This window comes from Benincasa hispida, chromosome 10, assembly GCF_027475165.1.
Source record: "Benincasa hispida cultivar pf3 chromosome 10, pf3_genome.v1.1, whole genome shotgun sequence".
NCBI lineage: Eukaryota > Viridiplantae > Streptophyta > Magnoliopsida > Cucurbitales > Cucurbitaceae > Benincasa > Benincasa hispida.
The window spans coordinates 63081401-63100494 of NC_143487.1; the positions used below are offsets into that span (position 1 = coordinate 63081401).

A 19094-nucleotide genomic window follows, 5' to 3' on the forward strand; every position below is an offset into this window, starting at 1 on the left:
GAAACTAAAGCCTTAGGACTATTTTAGGGATCGAGACATGAAGAGATGGAAGAAGAAGCAAGAACCGTAAAAGTGAAAGCGTTGCAACATTTTAGATTTAAGAGGTGGCATTGTTGCGCTATACCATTGGTGATTCCTAATGCTTCAAACTCAAGAGCAAGGGTAGCAATACTTCTTCGCGATGCTTCAAAAATTTAAATACCATCATTATACTCAATGATAAGCCCAGCTTTGTAGCACGCTCTAAGAACATTGTAGCGCTGTCAACTAAAATACTATCTAATCGGCATTTGAGTAAGGAATAAGGGATCGAGTTTTCAAACCAATTTGAGAATGAGTCTTCATAATTTGCAATTCTAGAGGTGTAAGAGTTGAATTAGCGATTGGAGGACAAATACAAGCTTGAGAGAACGAATCAAGAGCTCGACAAACGATCTACCTGAAGACACAAGTCGAGTTGATCAGCTAATCGTTCCTCCTTCCTCATCATTTTTAATTTTGATTGTATGGCTATATGTGACTTTTTGGTTTTTAATTTTAGGTGAAGATCAACAAAATAATTTTCAATTTTGTTGTTCCTTTATTTAATGTTAATTCTCCTTATTTTTTCTCCTTAACACAGCATGGAGGGAGCAATGTTAATGTTAATTCCATTATTTTATCTCAAATTTACACACCATTTTTTTTTATGGTACAGTATAATTTGAGATTTGAATTAACCGAACTTTATTTTGTTTTAAAGTTTAGGTTTAATTTGATATTTAAATTAACTAATATTATCTTGTTTTAAAGTTTGGATTTATTTTGAGATTGAAATTAATTGACTCTTGATTTAATTTGAAATTTAAATAAAATCATCACATTTTGAGATTTAAGATAGCCATTTATGATTGGGATATTTTAGTTATTTAATAAATTTGATTTAATATTGAAATATTATTATGTTTTTGCATTACAAAATAGAGATCTTTTGCTCCATTTCAAACCGCACAATTAATTTTGTCATTTACATTGTTAAATAACATTAATAATATATGTCAATATGAGTCTAGCTCATCTGATATAGTACTCGTAATCTTACACCATCAACTTTAAGGTAATATTTTAAAATTTTGGGATTAAATTGAAATTATACTCAAAATTTAAAAATAAAAATGTAATATTTTAAAATTGAGTGTTTAAATGAAAATTAAATCCAATTAAAATGTAAATTTTTTCCTTTTTTTAATTATTGTTGTTATTTTTTGTTTCCCGTTCCTAAAGGGAGGTCAGATTTACTTTTGAAGAAAGCAAATGGGTGAAGAAAAAGGCAGAAAGAGCCCACAACGATAAAAAGAACAAAATAAAACTGAATTGTTTTAATTAGAGTGAGGAATTTGGTCACGTAATTGAGAGACACTTGCATGTTTGTGTCATTTTCAATCCCTTTTAACCTTTTTTTTTTAATTTCTATTCTTTATTCAAACCAAGTTTGAATTGATTTTTTTAAGATAACTACGTAAATATATATACCATTTGAAGACCTAAATTACACAAATATCCAAAATTTACTTTATATAACATTTGAACCTTATAGTATATTTAAGAATATGATATGAAGTATACATACAACTTTTTAATTGAATTATATATATATATATATATATATACACACACACACAATAGCAAAGGAGAGGTTAGGGAAAATAAACTAACAATTTTCTCTCTCAATCTTTAATTTATATTATTTTTTATTTGTCTAATTTTAATTGATTCCATTTTATCTTTTTGATATTTGATTTCTAACACTTCCCATTCCCTTTTCTTTTTCTTTTTCTTTTTTTTTTCCTCACTCAAACTATTTTACTTCATTCATTCTTGCTATTGAGGAGAGAATTCTGCCTTATCAGAATAAAGCTAAAAATTCACTAAAAAAATACGATAAGATAAGATTTAATCTAGTTTGTTTGAGATTAGAAAAAGTCATATCCTAATCCTAGGAATGTTAAACTTCATATCTTAATCCTAGTAGAATTAAGATAAACCTTAGATCAAATCTCCTATAAATAGACCATTATGGCTCTGTATTAGAGAACTTAAAACTTCTGACTAATTCTTTCTTTTTCAATTCTCATACTAACTTAGGCATTAGAGCCATTTTTCTTTGTTTTGCAAATCATCTCTGTTGGATTTTATATCCTAAAACTCATGGTTTGTAAATAATAAACTTATTTCTGAAAATTCAATAAGTTGTTATTGAATATATGAATTGTTTATTTCGTTTTAGAAATAAATCCAATAAACTAAAATATCCATGATTATTACATGAATACTTGAACTTTATGTAGAGACATAAAAGTGAATCAAATTTAAGTAAATAGTCAAAATAATTTATAGTATATGAATAAGGTTGGGTGCCTTATTTTGGTAACACTATTGGATGCGATCTTGTTACAAAGAGTTGTAAAGTACTATAGATAAAGTGATCCTGATTCGTACATGTAATGACATGAGGAATGGGGACGTCCTATGCAATGAGTTTGTGCAAGATCAGACCACGAATAAGTCACTCTTACTTTATAATGTTGTTTATTTTTTAAGATTGACTATTTAAAGTGATGACCAGGGTAACTTGACCTTAATCCTTATGTAACTATGAACTCCTGTTTATTCAGGATTATACTTAGATTTGCATAGATGAGGGTTGACTTAACAGCATCTGCTCAATAAGCCTCTCATTTTAGGGGTAAGACCGAGTAGATAACTGGGGACATAGGGTGCAAGATGGAACTCACTCCTACCCGCTTTTAGGGATAGTAGAGAGGTTGTTCCCTTAAGTTTTGACTCCAGCTCTTGAACAAAAGGCCCACCGTTTCATTGGCCTAAAAGGGACTTAGTTTGATGATTGGATCACAAACCAATTGTTCATTAAAGGATCATTGAGACTTAAGGAATAAGAGGTAATCTCGGGGTAAAACAACCATTTGGCCCAGTCGTTATTACAAACAACCTATGAAGGGTTAACTTACTAATTATGGTTATATCGAGTAGACACAATATATGTATAGTGAGGGGAGTGCAACTTTGGGTTTTAGTGGAGTGATCCAGTAGTTAACAAATAGGTTAATTCGGTGTAAAGAGTTTAGCCAATTAATATCGGATCGTTCGAGCCGATGATCTGTAGCTCCACGAGGTCCCCCTACTAGCTCACAAATGGATTAGCCTTAGACTAGCAAGCTAAGTTAATTTGAAACATTCGAATTAAAATTAAAGGAATTAGTAATTATATGTGATATATTATACGTTTAATTTTGGAATTAAATGAAATTGGAGAACCAATTAATATTTAAATATGATTTAAATATTAAATTCATAAATAGGATTCATGATGGTGGAATTAGTGTTAAATTAATTTGATATTTGATATTAAATTAATTAAAATTTTTAATTAATTATTAATTTTATTAGAAAAATTAATTTTGAATTAATTTTAGTAAAATTAATAATATTTCAGTTTTGATTTTGAATTAAAACACTAAAATTGAGATTTAATTTTTTAAAAATAGTTTTCAAATTAAAGAGAAAATGTTGAATTATCTTTCCATTCAAATCTCACCTGATTGATGTTGATCGAGTGCTTCAGGGTTTTTCCCACTTGATCGAAAATTAATAATACTCCTAATCGAATGCTTTAGCGTTGCAATGCTATTTCAAGTGTTACGACGCTGTCTCGTTTTCTATAAATAATTCCCTTCATCTTTAGGTCAAGATTATGTTGAATTTTGGAGGCCGAAGTTAAACTTCAATCTTTTTCCTTTCCCTTCAAATTTTAGTATCTTTAGGTTAGTTTTTCTTTTTATTTTGAGTTGTAGTCGACGGATTGGATGTGTATCTCGGATTTGTCTATGAATTAAAAGGTAACTCCTATCTAATTTCTTTTGAGCAAGAGCCCTACATTTATTTTTTTTTGAAGGATTTCTAGCTAATTTAATTGTATGATTGTGAACTCTTTGGGATGATTCGATTGAACCTTAATGAAATTTTTATAAATTGATATGACAAATTAATTTATTGAAATTCTTGTTTGCAAAATCGTCATAGCCTATGCATATATTGATTGATTTAGTTGCGAATATTAGGATCACATGTGTAAAGTCTAAACTTTTTCTGACCAAATATATGTATACCTTAATATAATCTTTTTCAAATAAATCATGCTATAAGATATGACTTTTCTGACTTGTAGTATGTTTTAACAATTGAACCCTTTCGTAATGCAATTCAATTTTAACTTGTATGCCACCGAGAAGGAAGAGTTGTAAATTGAATTAGGGCTAATTTGGTTTAATATCGAATTTGACTAATTGGGCTATTAGATTTTCTAATAGGTTGAGAGGTTGACAGATTCAATGTAATTAATTGATGCCTAATAAAAGAAATTGCATAGGAAACTCTCTTGATCTAGAAATTAGATAGACTCCTATTCTAAATTACATTTACCTTTTTATTTTAATTTCCCGCATATATCTCTTTCATACAAAAGTCCACATTTAACGCTCTAGTTAGAAAATTAACTTAACAAAATAAATCGTGCTTCCCTGCGAATTGACTCGAACTTACCATCGTTGCTATATCTTTATAGTGATAGAAGTAGTTCGTATTTACAATTTTTCTTTTGTTTCGGTTTTGGAGTCGAATTAACGACATCGATTCTCGAGTCGAACAATGTTAATTATGAGGAATGTGACTCTAGACAAGTTACACTTGTGATAACTCAATATGAATGTGAGTCAAAGTGCAAGACAGAGAAAGTTGGTAGACAAATAAACCAAACTCATCTTTACATATCAAAGGATAAAAAGAACAAACTATTACAACTTGCATACGAACTAACTCATCATAGTGCAAACTAATTGGGATTTCTAGCATCTCTTCTGAAAGATTAGTGGTAAATAAATAGTCATTATGTAGATTTAGAAAAATGGTAAAATTTTGTGTGCTCACTTAATTTTTATTTCATTTTCATCTTTCGCCTTTTTCGCAAGACATTTTAAAACCTATGTTCAAAATGGTTATATTGAAAATCGATAAAAAGACATATTTCTTATAGTGAAAGTTACTGCACAATAACTAAAATAAAAAAGACTTGAGTCCCAATGTCGTAAACAAGTTCAAAGATAACAACTAACAACCAAGCCTAATAATAATAGGGGTTAAACCACTATGGAATTTATAAAATTATAGTTAGTAGCATAAGCTACCTCTAAATCATGCAGAAGAATCTTTAAAGATCCTGAGCAAACATCAATGATTTGAGAAGAAGAATATAAAGATTGTAGAGGAGATATAACAAAACACTCCAATGACCTCAGCTTTTCAACCCTGTCTTCAATCTCTTTGGAAAGATTAGTGGTAAGATATAAAAGAACCAGGATGAAAATTCCGACCACCTTCAAAGAGGTATGATGATTAGGTGAGGTGAAATCTAGAAATGGCTCTAAACCTAATGCTGAGCAGATTGATTGGTCTAAAGCATCAAGTGCTATATTGCGTACATGCTGATTGGAGTTATTGGCAAACTACAAATCTATTCTCTGGAAGTGTCAAAAATGGAACTAATACAAAAATGGAAATCAAAGAAAACACGATGTTGTTACCTCAACAAAATGGCCAACAACTTGATCCCAAAGTGGTTCAACCCCTATTATAAAAAATATAATAGATTCACCATGTGAAAATCATAAAATTATAAGAGTTTGCGATGAATTTCGTAAATCATTCATGGCCTGATTCGATTTCATTTCTCTTAGTTAGTCAACCCTTTTTGCCATTTCATTCCTTTTTCCCTAAAAAAATTCAAAACCCACGAAATCTTCTACTTCAAAATCATTTTAGAAGCACTACTACATTTTAGAAGCTGACAAAGCCAACTCTAGTAAGATCATGATCTAATCTTACATGTTGAGTGCCCATTAGAGATGCAAATGACAAAGCCAATTCTAGTAAGATAATGATTTGGATTTTTTTCCTTCGTTTTAACTTCATCCTTTAGCAATCACAAACAAAATAAATAATAGAGTAACCTTCTGAGAAATCAACATTCACCAAATAAACAATTTTCTAAAACAAAAGGATAACACATAAATTTTAGTCATAACCATGACCAATCAGAACTTACCTTAGCTGAAACCCTCTCCATATTAGTAACAATCACATAGTCATTGGACTCCATCTCATAATCCTTACTCGACAGCAAATGGTTGTTGCCTTAATTAGTGCGCTTTTGTATACTTATTTTGCCTAATTTTTTGTTAGTTGTGTACAACATATATAGTGAACTTGTACCTTTAAAAATTCAAGGAAATAAGAATTGAGTTTTCTCTAACAAAGAATTCAGGTGGCTTAAAACTCTTATTATCAACGCACCTTTTGAATTGAGAAAAAAAATGGTAGGAAAAGTGAACACTAAGGGAAAGTGAAACTCTAGAATAAATATTTATACAAGAAAGTATGGAAAGATGTAATGGGACTATCTCAAACAAAAATTATACTTTCTTTTTCTTTTTCAATTCAATGACTCTTATAACTCGTTCCTAGCAAGCCTCGGTGGGTTGCAATCTATTAGTCAAGATTTGAAGCATAAATCATAGTATTTTTCAAATATAGAATATAATTTACCTTTGAGGTTTCCCAATCATAGAGATGGTAGAACTTCAGCTGAAACAAAAAATACAAAGAGCAAACATCATTGACTAAACCAAGCAAATGGCCAAACTCCAATAGACCATATAAAAAATACACGAGTTTAATTGTTGGTCAACAAAACTTACCCGCGGAAAACTTGTATCATTTACAAATCCAAAAAGAAAAGAAAATGTGAAGGACCAAAAAAGATAATGATGCACACAAAGACTAATCATTCCCAGCCATCATTCTTTGAATCAAGACTTCTCCATGATACGACCATTTTTCAAAGTGAATTATGATAACGATATACATAACATAGAATTGAAGTAGTTGTTAAAGATAGAAAAAATAACTAAGAATAAAAGATACCAAACAACAAAAAGAAGAAACAAAAGAATCTGAAAGGCATCCATTAGCAGTTTACACATGTTGCTGCATATACTCATTCTCAGCGGAGACTTTTTTTTTCTATTTTGACAATAGAGCACATCTTGTCACTCAACGACAACCTATCATTCTCCTCCATCAACAACTAGTTCATGGTCGTTAATTTAACAAGATGCTTTTTCTCTTTGTTTCTCTCTACACCTAGCTACAAGACCAACCAAACATATCAACATTCTAAATCCCGAAAGAACACAATAGCCCAACTATACCAACAAAGAAGAATTTATGGTAACCATAATTATTGATAAATGGAAAAACCCTGAATCAACCATTTTGAAAAGGAAAAAATATAAGAAAAAGAACCTCATCAAGTTGCTATTACTTGTTGTTCTGGAACCATCCCTTTAACTTCTTTTTTTTTTTCAAAACAAAAACAAAAATAGACCGAGTAAAATCTATAAATAAAGTTATAACTATCAATTAATGATGAACTCATAAACTATCACCAACCTTGTCAAAATCAAAGGCTCATTTTATCATATAAAATTCAATGCATCTTAAATCTTTCATAATGATTATTAAAAAAACCATATTGTAGTTGAATTTGAGAGATCAATAATATAGTAAGAAAACTACTCTAAAGCACGTTAATCAAGTTCAACAATGTCTAATTGAAACTTTATCAACTAATCCTTATTGCAAACAAACAAAAAAAATTCAAGTCGAACCGAATCCATCTCTCTAAAATCCTTTAGGTCCACTTCCTTCGAGAACAATAACGGTTTACCTTATTGAACTTGGTGACGCTCTTCAGATCCATCTTAGTAGCATCTCGTTAGGGTAACAACATCACCCCTTGAAACATGACAAATGAAGTTTTACAACCGATTTCATAATTTTGTTAACTAAAAGTGCACTGATAAGCAAATTAAAATTAAAAAACTATATCTAAATTCCCCTGACCTCATTGAAAAACCTTAAAAATCGACTTTGTAACTCCTCCTTCTCCAAGAAACTCTAATCTCGCTTACCACTTGTGTTTATGAGAAGGAATTGATGATGATGAGTTCGAATAATATTGTAAATTCGATCTCCATGTGAGGATAATCTCTTATTCATTCATTCGTCTCTAAGAACCTTCTTTAAGAAAATTATAAAATTAAAAATTAAAAAGAAAAAAGAAAAAAAGAAAATCACCTCTGAAAATCGAAACCAATGCATAATCATCTCTGGAATCAAAGTCGCAGCCATCCTCCTCTGAAAATTGAAGCCGTAATGACTCTTGCCTGAAAATCTAAGCTAACTTCATAGCCTTCCACAATTCTGCAACCTTCTAAAATCGAAAACGAAACCTTACCTTATGGATATCATTATAGTGGAGAGGCTGAGAAATAGTGAGAAGAAATGAGAAAAGGAGAAAAAAGTAGTGAGAAGAAGTGAGAATCTGGGGAAGTCGAGAATGAAAGAAAAGAGAGATAAAGAATGAGGGAATAAGGGAAGTCGATTACACTTTTTCCGTAAAATTTAAGCTCGCGCCCTTGGATTTTATCAAAACAAATTCCCCTTTTTATCCATTCTTTATTATAACTTATTTCATTACAAACTATATTAAAATGCTATAAAAAGTCCTATATGTTGTAATGACACTTTCTTTATTTTTATTTATTTCCTGAATGCATAAATATATTGGCTCATTTATCTCTACCAAACAAGTACAAGTAACTCTTTAAGGTAGATTATGTTTGAAGTTTTTATTTTATTTTCTTATATACATTTTAGATTTTTCATTTTGAATGATGTTATTGTTAAATTGTAGGTTATACTTTTGTTGGAAACTCAATGGCTAGCTTAGAACTACATTTAAGTGAGTTTTTTCCTTCTAATTTAGCATACAAATATAAATTACATGATTTATTTCATATGTTTATTATAAAATTGATTATTATAATACATATGTAGGTGATTGATTTAAATTCTATTCAAGTAGACAATGCAATTGAAGTAGAGGATGAAGTAGAATTAGATAAAATAATTCTAGTACGTGTAAGAAGTTTGAATCTATGGGCATCTTATGAGAGTTCTAAATTTTCATAATATTTTTTTTCCATTCCTCCTCGATATATCTTAAGGAGATGGACAAAATATGTAAAAGATGAATTGGGGAGAAGCAGTAACGATAGTTAACAGAACAACCAACTTTAAGATGAGCCAAGTTATGCCAAAAGCCATTTGTTTTGCTAATAAAGGTATATTGACAGATAAAACAACTAAAATGGCTGAAGATATTTTGGATAAAGGCTTGAAAAGCATTGAAAGTATGTTAACGAAAATCAAAATGGATGATTGTCATGTGGTTAAAAAGGTTGAAATCGATAAAAATGTCATGAAAAAAAAATATTGAAGGTGGTACTCATGAAACCAAGTCATTTCATATTTTGGATCATCCACGTCAAATTATGAAACAAATAAGAAATGTTCAAATAAAGAGTCAACTTAAGAAAAAAAAAACGCAAGAAAAAAACCAAAGACTTTGAAACTCAACCTACAAAAAAAGGAATTGATTATGGTTAGTTTCATCTTTCTTTTTATGATTGTAGCTTTATCTATTGTATTAGTTTCTTTATGGTATGTTACAAGATTTATATTGATTTCTTTGATGTTTATCTATTTAGATGGAGATTCTAAGAACACAAATGACTCGACGAATTTTAATTCTACATTTGGATGCACAACTTATCCAACACATCAGACTCCAAATACTTCATTTTATAATACTGACTATCCAATGCCTCCATTTACTCAGGTATTTGTTTTATAGTTCAATAGCATTTTTATTTTCAAATAAAGCTATGTTATATTATCATTTTAATATTTCATATTGTCAAATTAATTTATATTTGGTATTGATGTTTGAATATTGGATATATATATATATATATATATATATAAATAAGTATTCTATGCGAATTGTATTCCCAACCAACACGCTCCCAATTACAACAACACACAAATCCACTCAAGCAAACTAAACTTCATTTCTAAATGAGAAGCACCAAGATAGTTAAAATAAAATGATTTTGATGTGTGGACATATGATTTGGGTGTAGAATTTCAATTATGATTTCGATTTTGCTTATTTCTTCTCTTGATATGAATTTATTATTTGTACATTAAAGTCTTTTTTCTTATTGAATTGTTGAATTAGTTTGTGAAAAAATATTAAGTTATTCAAATATTAAGTTACAAATAAAAAATATCATAATAGATAACTATAGATATAAATATAACGTAAATATAATAATTAAATTGACATAAATCATTATTCTGGTTTGTTTTATTTTAAAAGTACACAAAATAAATTAAAAGAATAGTAAAAAAACAAATAAAAAACTAGGAACAGAGATTGGAAGTGAAATTAGTTTGAAAATAAAAGTTAAAAAATGAATGGAGTTGTTAGAGAAAAAAAAATGAATACATGTCAGAGATAAATAAATAAAAAGAATAAATAAATCATCTTTATTTTTATACATTTAAATGAAAATAATGAAGAAATTGATAAAGAAGATAAAAATAAGAGAGTGAGTAATGAAAAAAGAAAAAGAAAAAAAAAAAAAGAAATGTGAAGTGTTATAAATTAAATATGAGAAAGATAAAATAGAATAAATTAAAATTAGCATATAAAAATAATATAAATTATAGAGGGAGAGAGAAAGTTGTTAGTAAGAAAAAGGTAAAATACCTTTTTGGCCCCTAAGTATTGGGTGTAGTATCTATTTGATTCTTAAGTTTTCAAATGTTACACATTTTGTTCTTAATTTTTTAGTTTTATTTCAACTTAGTCCCTAAGTTTCAAAATGTTAAAATTTTATCCTTGAGATTTGGGTTTCGTTTTGATTTAGTCCTTAGATTTCAAGATTTTACATATTTGATCATAAATTTCCATTAAATACTCACTTTAAATCATTGACATCAATTTCTATTAATTAATTAAAAATAATTATGAAGTGAAATTGTGAATTTAATTTTAAAAATGATAAAAAAAAATAGTTAAACTTAATTAATTATAATTCTTTTAGTGATTTTTAATTTATTAACATAAATTAATACTGAAGATGGAAAATGAGTATTTAGTGAATAAATGAGTTTTTAAAATTATAAATCTTGAAACACAGGGACAAAATTAAAGCAAAACTCAAATGTCAATGATAAAATTATACATTTTGAAATTTAGAGAATATATCGAAATCAAACTCAAAACTTAAGGGCTAAATGTGTAACATTTTAAAATCTAGGGATTAAATAGAAACTATACCCAAAATCTATGAACGAAAAATGTATTTTTCTAAAAAAAAAAAAAACAAAAGAGCAATGATTGTTTAAAAGTATTATTGAGAACTCTAAAAATTTAATATAAAAAAAAATATGATGGTAACTCATATCATAGAAGAAAAAAAGATGATATGAACTCCTTTCATACTACTGTAGTAGTATATTGTTTTCCTAGAGAGGTAACCAACATCTTGGGACTAGGAATTTTAAGGTACGAAAAAGAAGAAGCAAAGTAGGATGGAAGAAGACCAAATATTAACACAAAGGACACGTGCTGAGAGAAAATCTGATGACTTGTAAGAATCTCACGTGAGATATGCCTTCCAATGGAAAATTCTCGATTTGGGAGGAATTGCTAAATCATAAAAAATAGTAGCTTCGGCCACTTTTAACCACTTTTAATCGAATAAATGTCTTTCTTGTCATGATGCCACCAAGTGAATTACAAAAATTGAGGGTTTTTTAACCTAACTTAGATGACCAAACAGAACGCAAACAATCAGCAGAAATAAATCGAAAGTAATAAAGAACCCACGCCCACGCCGCAAACTTCCTAAACCGAATCGTCGTCTGTCGACCTCGCCGGACGAAGAAAACCCACGCTGAACCCACGGACACACGCCCACCGATCGATTGTGATTGATTTCCTCAGGCGGCTCCCTTTCTTTTTGCCTTCAACTACGACTGCTTCCTCACCCAGGCGGCTTCCCTCGATTTGGTCTTGCATCTGTCTAGCTCTCCTTAGGCGGCTACACCTCTACCTAGCAAAGAGACACAGGAAAAAAATGGCCCTAATTTTGGAGAAGATGGAATAATTACCAAAATGCCACTGCTCATAAATTACAAGAATGTCATTGGACTTTTAAATCCACCAAAAACCCAATAAAATCCACTTAAATACTTTGTTATTTTCTACAAATCTCAAGAGTATTTAAGTGTCAAGCTGATTCTCCAATCTTCCTATCATCCAAATTTAATATTCAGCCCATTTAATAGGTATTCAAACCTATTGGTTGGAAGAACCTTGGTTAACATATCTGACAAATTCTCAACTGTATGAACCTTGACCAGTTCAACATCTTTTCGGGCCACAACTTCTCTGATAAAATGAAATTTGACATCGATATGCTTAGACCGTTCATGATGAGATGGATTCTTCGCAAGATGAATAGCACTTTAGCTATCACAACGGACAATAGGAATGAACTCCTGCGACAACAACTCACCAACTATCCTTTTCAACCACACTGCCTCTTTCACAGCTTCACCCACTGAAATATACTCTGACTCAGTAGTAGACAAGGCAACAACTGACTGTAGAGCAACATTCCAACTGACCACACTACCAAACAAACGAAAAATATGACCTGATAGAGACCTTCTTTTGTCAAGGTCTGCAGTATAATCTACATCTGTGAAGCCTTCCAATAGTATTGATTTATCATAATCCCTGCTAAAACACAATGATACACTAACACTACCTTTCAAATATCGAAGCACCCATTTAACTTCATTCCAATGCTCCTTCCTAGGATTTGACATAAACCTACTTATCGTACTCATAGCATATCCCAAGTCAGGCCTAGTACAAATCATCAAATACATAATACTTCCAACAATATTACAATAGGGAATATTAGCCATCTCTAACCTTTCTTGTTCAGTAACAGGACATTGAGACAAAGAGCGTGAAATGAGATGCTAAGGGTGTCGAAACTGCCTTACAACTAGACATATTATACTTCTCAAGCAGTTTATGTACATAACTCTCCTGCGAAATGGTTAACAAACCTTTCTCCCTATCTCTTTTCACATCCATGCCTAGGATCCTTTTCAGTTCACCTAAATCTTTCATCTCAAATTCACTATTCAACCGTTTCTTGAGATCACAGATTTTAGAATAGTCCTTAGACACCAGAATCATATCATCTACATATAGAAGTAGATAAGTATATGTACCTTTCTGAGATAGTTTCCAATACACGCAGGCATCATATGAGCTCCTGTGAAACCCCTGCTTCAGAATAAAGGTGTCAAACCTGATATACCACTGTCTCGGCGATTGCTTCAGTCCATAGCTATGAAGACGAAAAACCATGTCTTCCTTTCCTTTCACCTCATAGCCCTTAGGTTGAGCCATGTAGATCACTTCCTCTAATTCACCATGAAGGAAAGCTATGGTGACATCCATCTGTTCAACAAACATATCAAAGTGAACAACAATAGATAAAATTAATCGAATGGACGAATGCCTCACCATCAGAGAGAAAATCTCATGAAAGCCAACTCCCTTCTTTTGAGTGTAGCCCTTAGCTACTAGTCTAGCCTTATACCCAGGCTTGCTGTCACCTCTTGTACCTGGCTTGATTTTATAAATCCACTTTGACTGAATGAGTTTCTGATTAGGAGGCTTTGGAACCAATGACCATGTCTGATTCTTCTACAACGAGAACAACTCTACTTCCATAGCATCCTTCCATTGTTCCTTCGAATCAGATACGATAGCCTCCTCAAAAGTAAGAGACTCTACTTCAATACTGCCAGCTGCACAAGTAAGAGCATAAGCAACTAAATCAGCATAACCATACCTCGTAGGAGCCTGCCTCACCCGCTAAGGCCTGTCACGTGTAAGCTGATAGTTTTGTAGGTCAACACTACTTAAGCTTTCTTTACCAAAAGCTCCCTCATCAATCAAAGTCCTCTGCAGTTGAGGCTGTCTACCATCAAAATTGAATGACTGATCACTAGAATCACCTGAGCTAACTGATGGTCGTGCTTTAGAATCAATTCTAACCTCTATCTCAACCTGATCAACTGTCTGCTGTTTCTGCTACTCTTTGACATAAAATGGCATCTCTGTTTCATTAAAAGTCACATCTCTACTAATAATGCATTTATTTTTGCCCTCTTCCAAGCACCAAAGTTTATATTCTTTAACATCCTAAGGATAGCCAATAAACATACATTTCAGTGCCCTCTTATTCAGCTTTCCTTCCTTAACATGAGCATAAGCTGAACATCCAAACACTCTGAGATGATCCAAGCTTGGAGCTTTTCCTATCCATATCTCCTGAGAAGTCTTTAGGCCTAAAGTGGAAGACAAACTCCTATTAATAAGATAACAGGCTGTTTGGGTAGCTTTCCCCCAAAATTTCAAGGGTAATAAAGCATTTGTCGAGAGACATCTTGTAGCTCCATAATTGTTCTGTTGAACCTTTCAGCTAAACCATTCTGCTGTGGAGTGTACGTAACAGTGAAATGCCTCGTAATTCCCTCAAATTTACAAAACTTATCAAATTTGTGATTCACAAATTCTAAACCATTGTTTGTCCTCAGATACTTTATCTGCCTATCTGGTTCTTAACCCGCTTTTCCATTTAAGAAATTTCCCAAAAGCTTCATCCTTCTATTTCAGTGGATACATCCACACCTTTCTTGAAAAATCATCAATGATCGACATAAAGTATCTCGAACCTCCTATAGAAGGTACCTTTGTAGGACCGCACAAATCTGAATGAACATAATCCAAAATTCCTTTAGTAGAATATTTTTCTTCCCAAACTTCACTCTGGTAGACTTTCCCATTATGCAATGTTCACAAAATGGGAGTTCAATGTCTTTAACTCCTTCAAATAAACCTTGTTCTGAAAGAGCTTGCAGACCTCTTTCACTCACATGAGCTAATCTACCTCTTTCACTCACATGAGCTAATCTGTTATGTCATAACATAGACTTATCTGTTTCTTTCTCAGATGCAACAGCAGCACTATCTGAAACTGTAGTACCTTCCAACACATAAAGACCATTCCTCAAGGTCCCCTTCAGCTTAACCAACGAACCCTTGTAACCTGTTCTATCTAATTCACCCAGAGAAATTAGATCTCGTTTGAGTTCTGGAACATACCTTACATTTGTAAGAATTCTGATCATACCATCATGTCTTGCAATTCGAACTGACCCAATTTCTTTTACATCACAAACACCATTATCGCCAAGCAAAACTGATCCCCCATCATTTTCCTGAAAGTCACTCAAGAAATCCCGATTAGGAGTCATGTGAAACATGCATCCTGAATCCATGATCCAAGCATTTTGAATGTCCCTGCTGGACACCATCAAAACCTCTGTTGAATCATACCCATTAGTAACATTTGCTGCACTAGAATCCTCTGTATGCTTGCTACTTGATGCTTCTTTGCTCTTATTCAAAGGGAAATTTTTTTTAAGTGTTCTTCTTTATGACATAGTAAACACTTTTTACTTTTCCCCTTTGATTTCGACCTGGATCTCGACTCTTTTCCTTTTCCGTTCTTTTTCTCACTTCTGCCTCTGGCCATGAGTAACTTTCCATCCTTGCATTCCTTTTTAATCTCGAGATTTCTCTTCTCAAGGCATCCAATACTATATCCATGGACAATGAATCCCGTCCATATTTAATAACTACCTTAACTTTTCGATACGATTCTAGCAAAGAATTCAGAAGAATAACTGCTTGATTTTCATCCGACATCTTCTCACCAATGTTATTGAGATCAACTATAATCTTCTGGAATTCATCTAGGTTCTCTTCTAAGCCTTTATTTGAGTCAATCTTATATCTCCTTTAATATAATTTATTTGGCAAGGACTTAGTCAAATAAAGACTTTCCAATTTCTTCCACAACTCCGCTGTAGTAGTGGCCTCATCTACTAGCATAAGCACTCCATCTGAAAGATACAGAATTATCGTCGAATAGGCCATCTCATCCATATCCATTTTTTCAGCTTCTGTAATTGTTGGTGGAAGGTTATCTTTGTCTAAGATTTTGGCTACCTTTTGTTGTACCAGAATAGCGCTAATCTTTTTCCTCCATAACCCGAAGTCACCTTTCCCATCAAATTTAACAATTTCGAACTGTGTAGACATTGAAGCCATCTGTCAAAATAATTCCAACAAAATATCCTGAACAAAGAATGAATAAGCCAGCACACACTACCACACACCCTCCTTGGATCAACTGGAGCTCTGATACCACTTGTGAGAGTTTTTGAACCTAACTTAGATGGCCAAACAGAACACAAACAATCATCGAAAGTAGTAAAGAACACCATCAACTTTGAGAACCAGCTTGAATTAATTTTATTAATGAGCAATAAAGGAATTTACAAATTACAGATAATCAACGAATTCACCAATTTGTAATTCTAAGATCCATTGATACTGAGAGATCCGCACACAATGTCGCCTCTAAAAACTGAGAACAATCCACTGCAAAACAGCCCAAAAAAGTGTGCTACCCGCCTCTGACCGGCGAATCACGCGTAGACCCGCGTATCTCCGAAAACCGCTGCCAAATGCAGTAACAACGGTGAACTGCCGGCTCGATGGATGCAAGCCCACGCCGCTAGTCAGATCGGCGAAGTCCGACCCGACACCCAAGTTTCAGCCGGCGCGACTCTTCAAGGACCTGACACCCACGCTCGAACTGGCGCTGACGGAAACCCACGCCCACGCCGCGAACTTCCCAGACTGAACCGAACTATCAATAATAATAGTCTATAAGTGATAATTACTTATTAACTTCTATCATTCATAGATTTTATTTATATTGATTACCACGGTCAGATCTCAATCCATATAAAAATTTATCGATAACAGAAATCTATCAGTGATGGTCACCGAAAGATTGCGGTACAAATAGAATTCTATTCATGATAGTCATAGATAAAATTCAATACATATAAAATTCTATTAGTGGTAGTCATTGATAGACTTTATTAAATATAAAACTCAATCAATAATAGAAGTATAATAGGGAAATTCTTATATATAGAAAATTCCCAATAATATGTACACTTTATAGCAAAAAGTTTAAAAAATGCTTTATATTTAAAAAGTATAAATATTTAAAAATATTTAAAAAGGCCTCCGTATAATACAAATAAAATTCTATTAGTAATTGAATTTTATTAGTGGTTATTATTGATAGATTTCAATACATATATAATTTTATGAATAATAAAAGTCTATCGGTGATAGACTTCAATATAGGTATAATTATGTCAACATCAAGTCTATGATTGAACAAAACTATCTATGGTTGAAATCTATAAGTGATAAAAGTTTACCAATAATATAATTTTATAAATAGTATAAGTCTATCACTAATAGACTTCAATCATTAATAGCCTACTAACTCTGATAGTCTGTCATTATTGGACTTCAATCATTTTGATAAACTATAAAGCATAAATTAAACAATAGAAGTCTTTCACTGATAGACTTCAATCATTAATAGTCTACTAATTACAATAGTCTATCATTGCTAGATTTCAATCATTTTGATACACTTTAGAGCATAAACGAAATGACGAACGTGATGGACAAAGAGAGAATCCATTAATTAGTGATAAACCTAATGTAATCACATATTAAAGTCTGTCACACTAATATAATTCTATAATGATAGCCATTGATAAACTTCAGTCATGTTTGAAGTAGTCTGTCAATGTTAAAGGAGAATATTGGTTTATCAAGATAGACTTTGATAACTTGTAGAAATACAAGTTAATCTGCTTTTTTTATTGAGAACAATTAAGAAAAATCAAAGGAAAATGCATCAACTTGACAAAAAATCTACATGAATAATTATACTTCGCGATCATGAAATTACAAAACTAACAATCCTTGAAAAAGTATGAAATTTGTCACTTTTATATGCAGGATGAATGAAAAAGAAAGCGAAACTAGCTGCAGCTGAAAATGCATCAGTTCAATACCAACTTTGCAACGCATAGTACCATGCAATGAAGCAAAACCTGACAAATAGAAAACGAAAAATACGTGGGCAGTGGAAGTCAAGTCAACAGAGCAAGTTGGTAGCCAATGTGATAATTGCACAGCCAGTGGATCTCTGATGCTTAGCAAGCTACGCAGTAGGGCATGGAATTTAATGTGAGACATTAGATCATTATTAAAAATAGGCGATGACTTTCACATGAAAAAAACTTCATCCATCAAGAGAGAATTTTGAGTGAGAACTCGATAATTGTCTGGGAAAAAATAGGGAGTTTCTCTAGATCATTGCAGTCAACATACAACAATCACCACTAAGAGCCTTAAGGAGCAAGAGACTGTCACCTAGCTTGATTTATTCATTTCTCTTTTATTTATTGCATCTTTTTTCCTTTATTTTTGTAATAAGTGTAGTTATTGAAGAATACTATTCTTAATATGAATGTAATTCCTTCCATATTTCATACATCTCTGTCTTCTTCCACAAGCATGAGTAGCTAAATTATCCATGGGTTGAGGGAGAGTAGTTGACATTTTTCACTAAGTCATGCATAAGTAGGTGTTCATATATTCTAACATGTGCTTATTGAATTGTTAAGAAAAAATCGAGAGATTGATCTAAGTACAAAACAATCAATGCTTTGAGAAAGGAAGCGATTGTGGAACCAATTTAACAAGGAAAGAAGTAACTTTAGAGATAAAGATAGTCTTTCGCAATCAAAACTCATCACATGCATCCTAGAGATATGGTAGTGTGGCATCAAAAATTGAGAGGTGAAGTTCATTAACTATGAGTTTCTGGCATGAACGCATAACTTATGCATTGCTTAAGAAAATGTTGATGAATCTTTCTCAACCTTATTCATCTCTTGTTATTTCATCTGTTCTCGTCGAGCACCACTTTATTTTGAATTGCAATGATCATTTCATCCATCTC

The 19094-nt window shown here is 31.8% G+C and overlaps 1 long non-coding RNA gene across 9 annotated transcripts; it reads right to left on the bottom strand.

The window, feature by feature from the left end:
* Nucleotides 1-5177: 5177 nt before the first annotated feature.
* On the bottom strand, nt 5178-8570 carry LOC150033548 (uncharacterized). 9 transcript variants are annotated; one of them, XR_016523678.1, is made up of 6 exons: nt 8411-8551; nt 8251-8347; nt 7841-7908; nt 6658-6696; nt 5637-5680; nt 5327-5429 (listed from the first exon to the last, which is right to left on the bottom strand). It is a non-coding gene; the product is annotated as an uncharacterized LOC150033548 (long non-coding RNA). The 9 variants fall into 9 exon arrangements; XR_016523672.1 differs by lacking the exon at nt 7841-7908 and having other exon boundaries at nt 5178-5429; nt 8411-8570; XR_016523673.1 differs by lacking the exon at nt 5327-5429 and having other exon boundaries at nt 5502-5680.
* Between the last annotated feature and the right edge of the window lie 10524 nt (nt 8571-19094).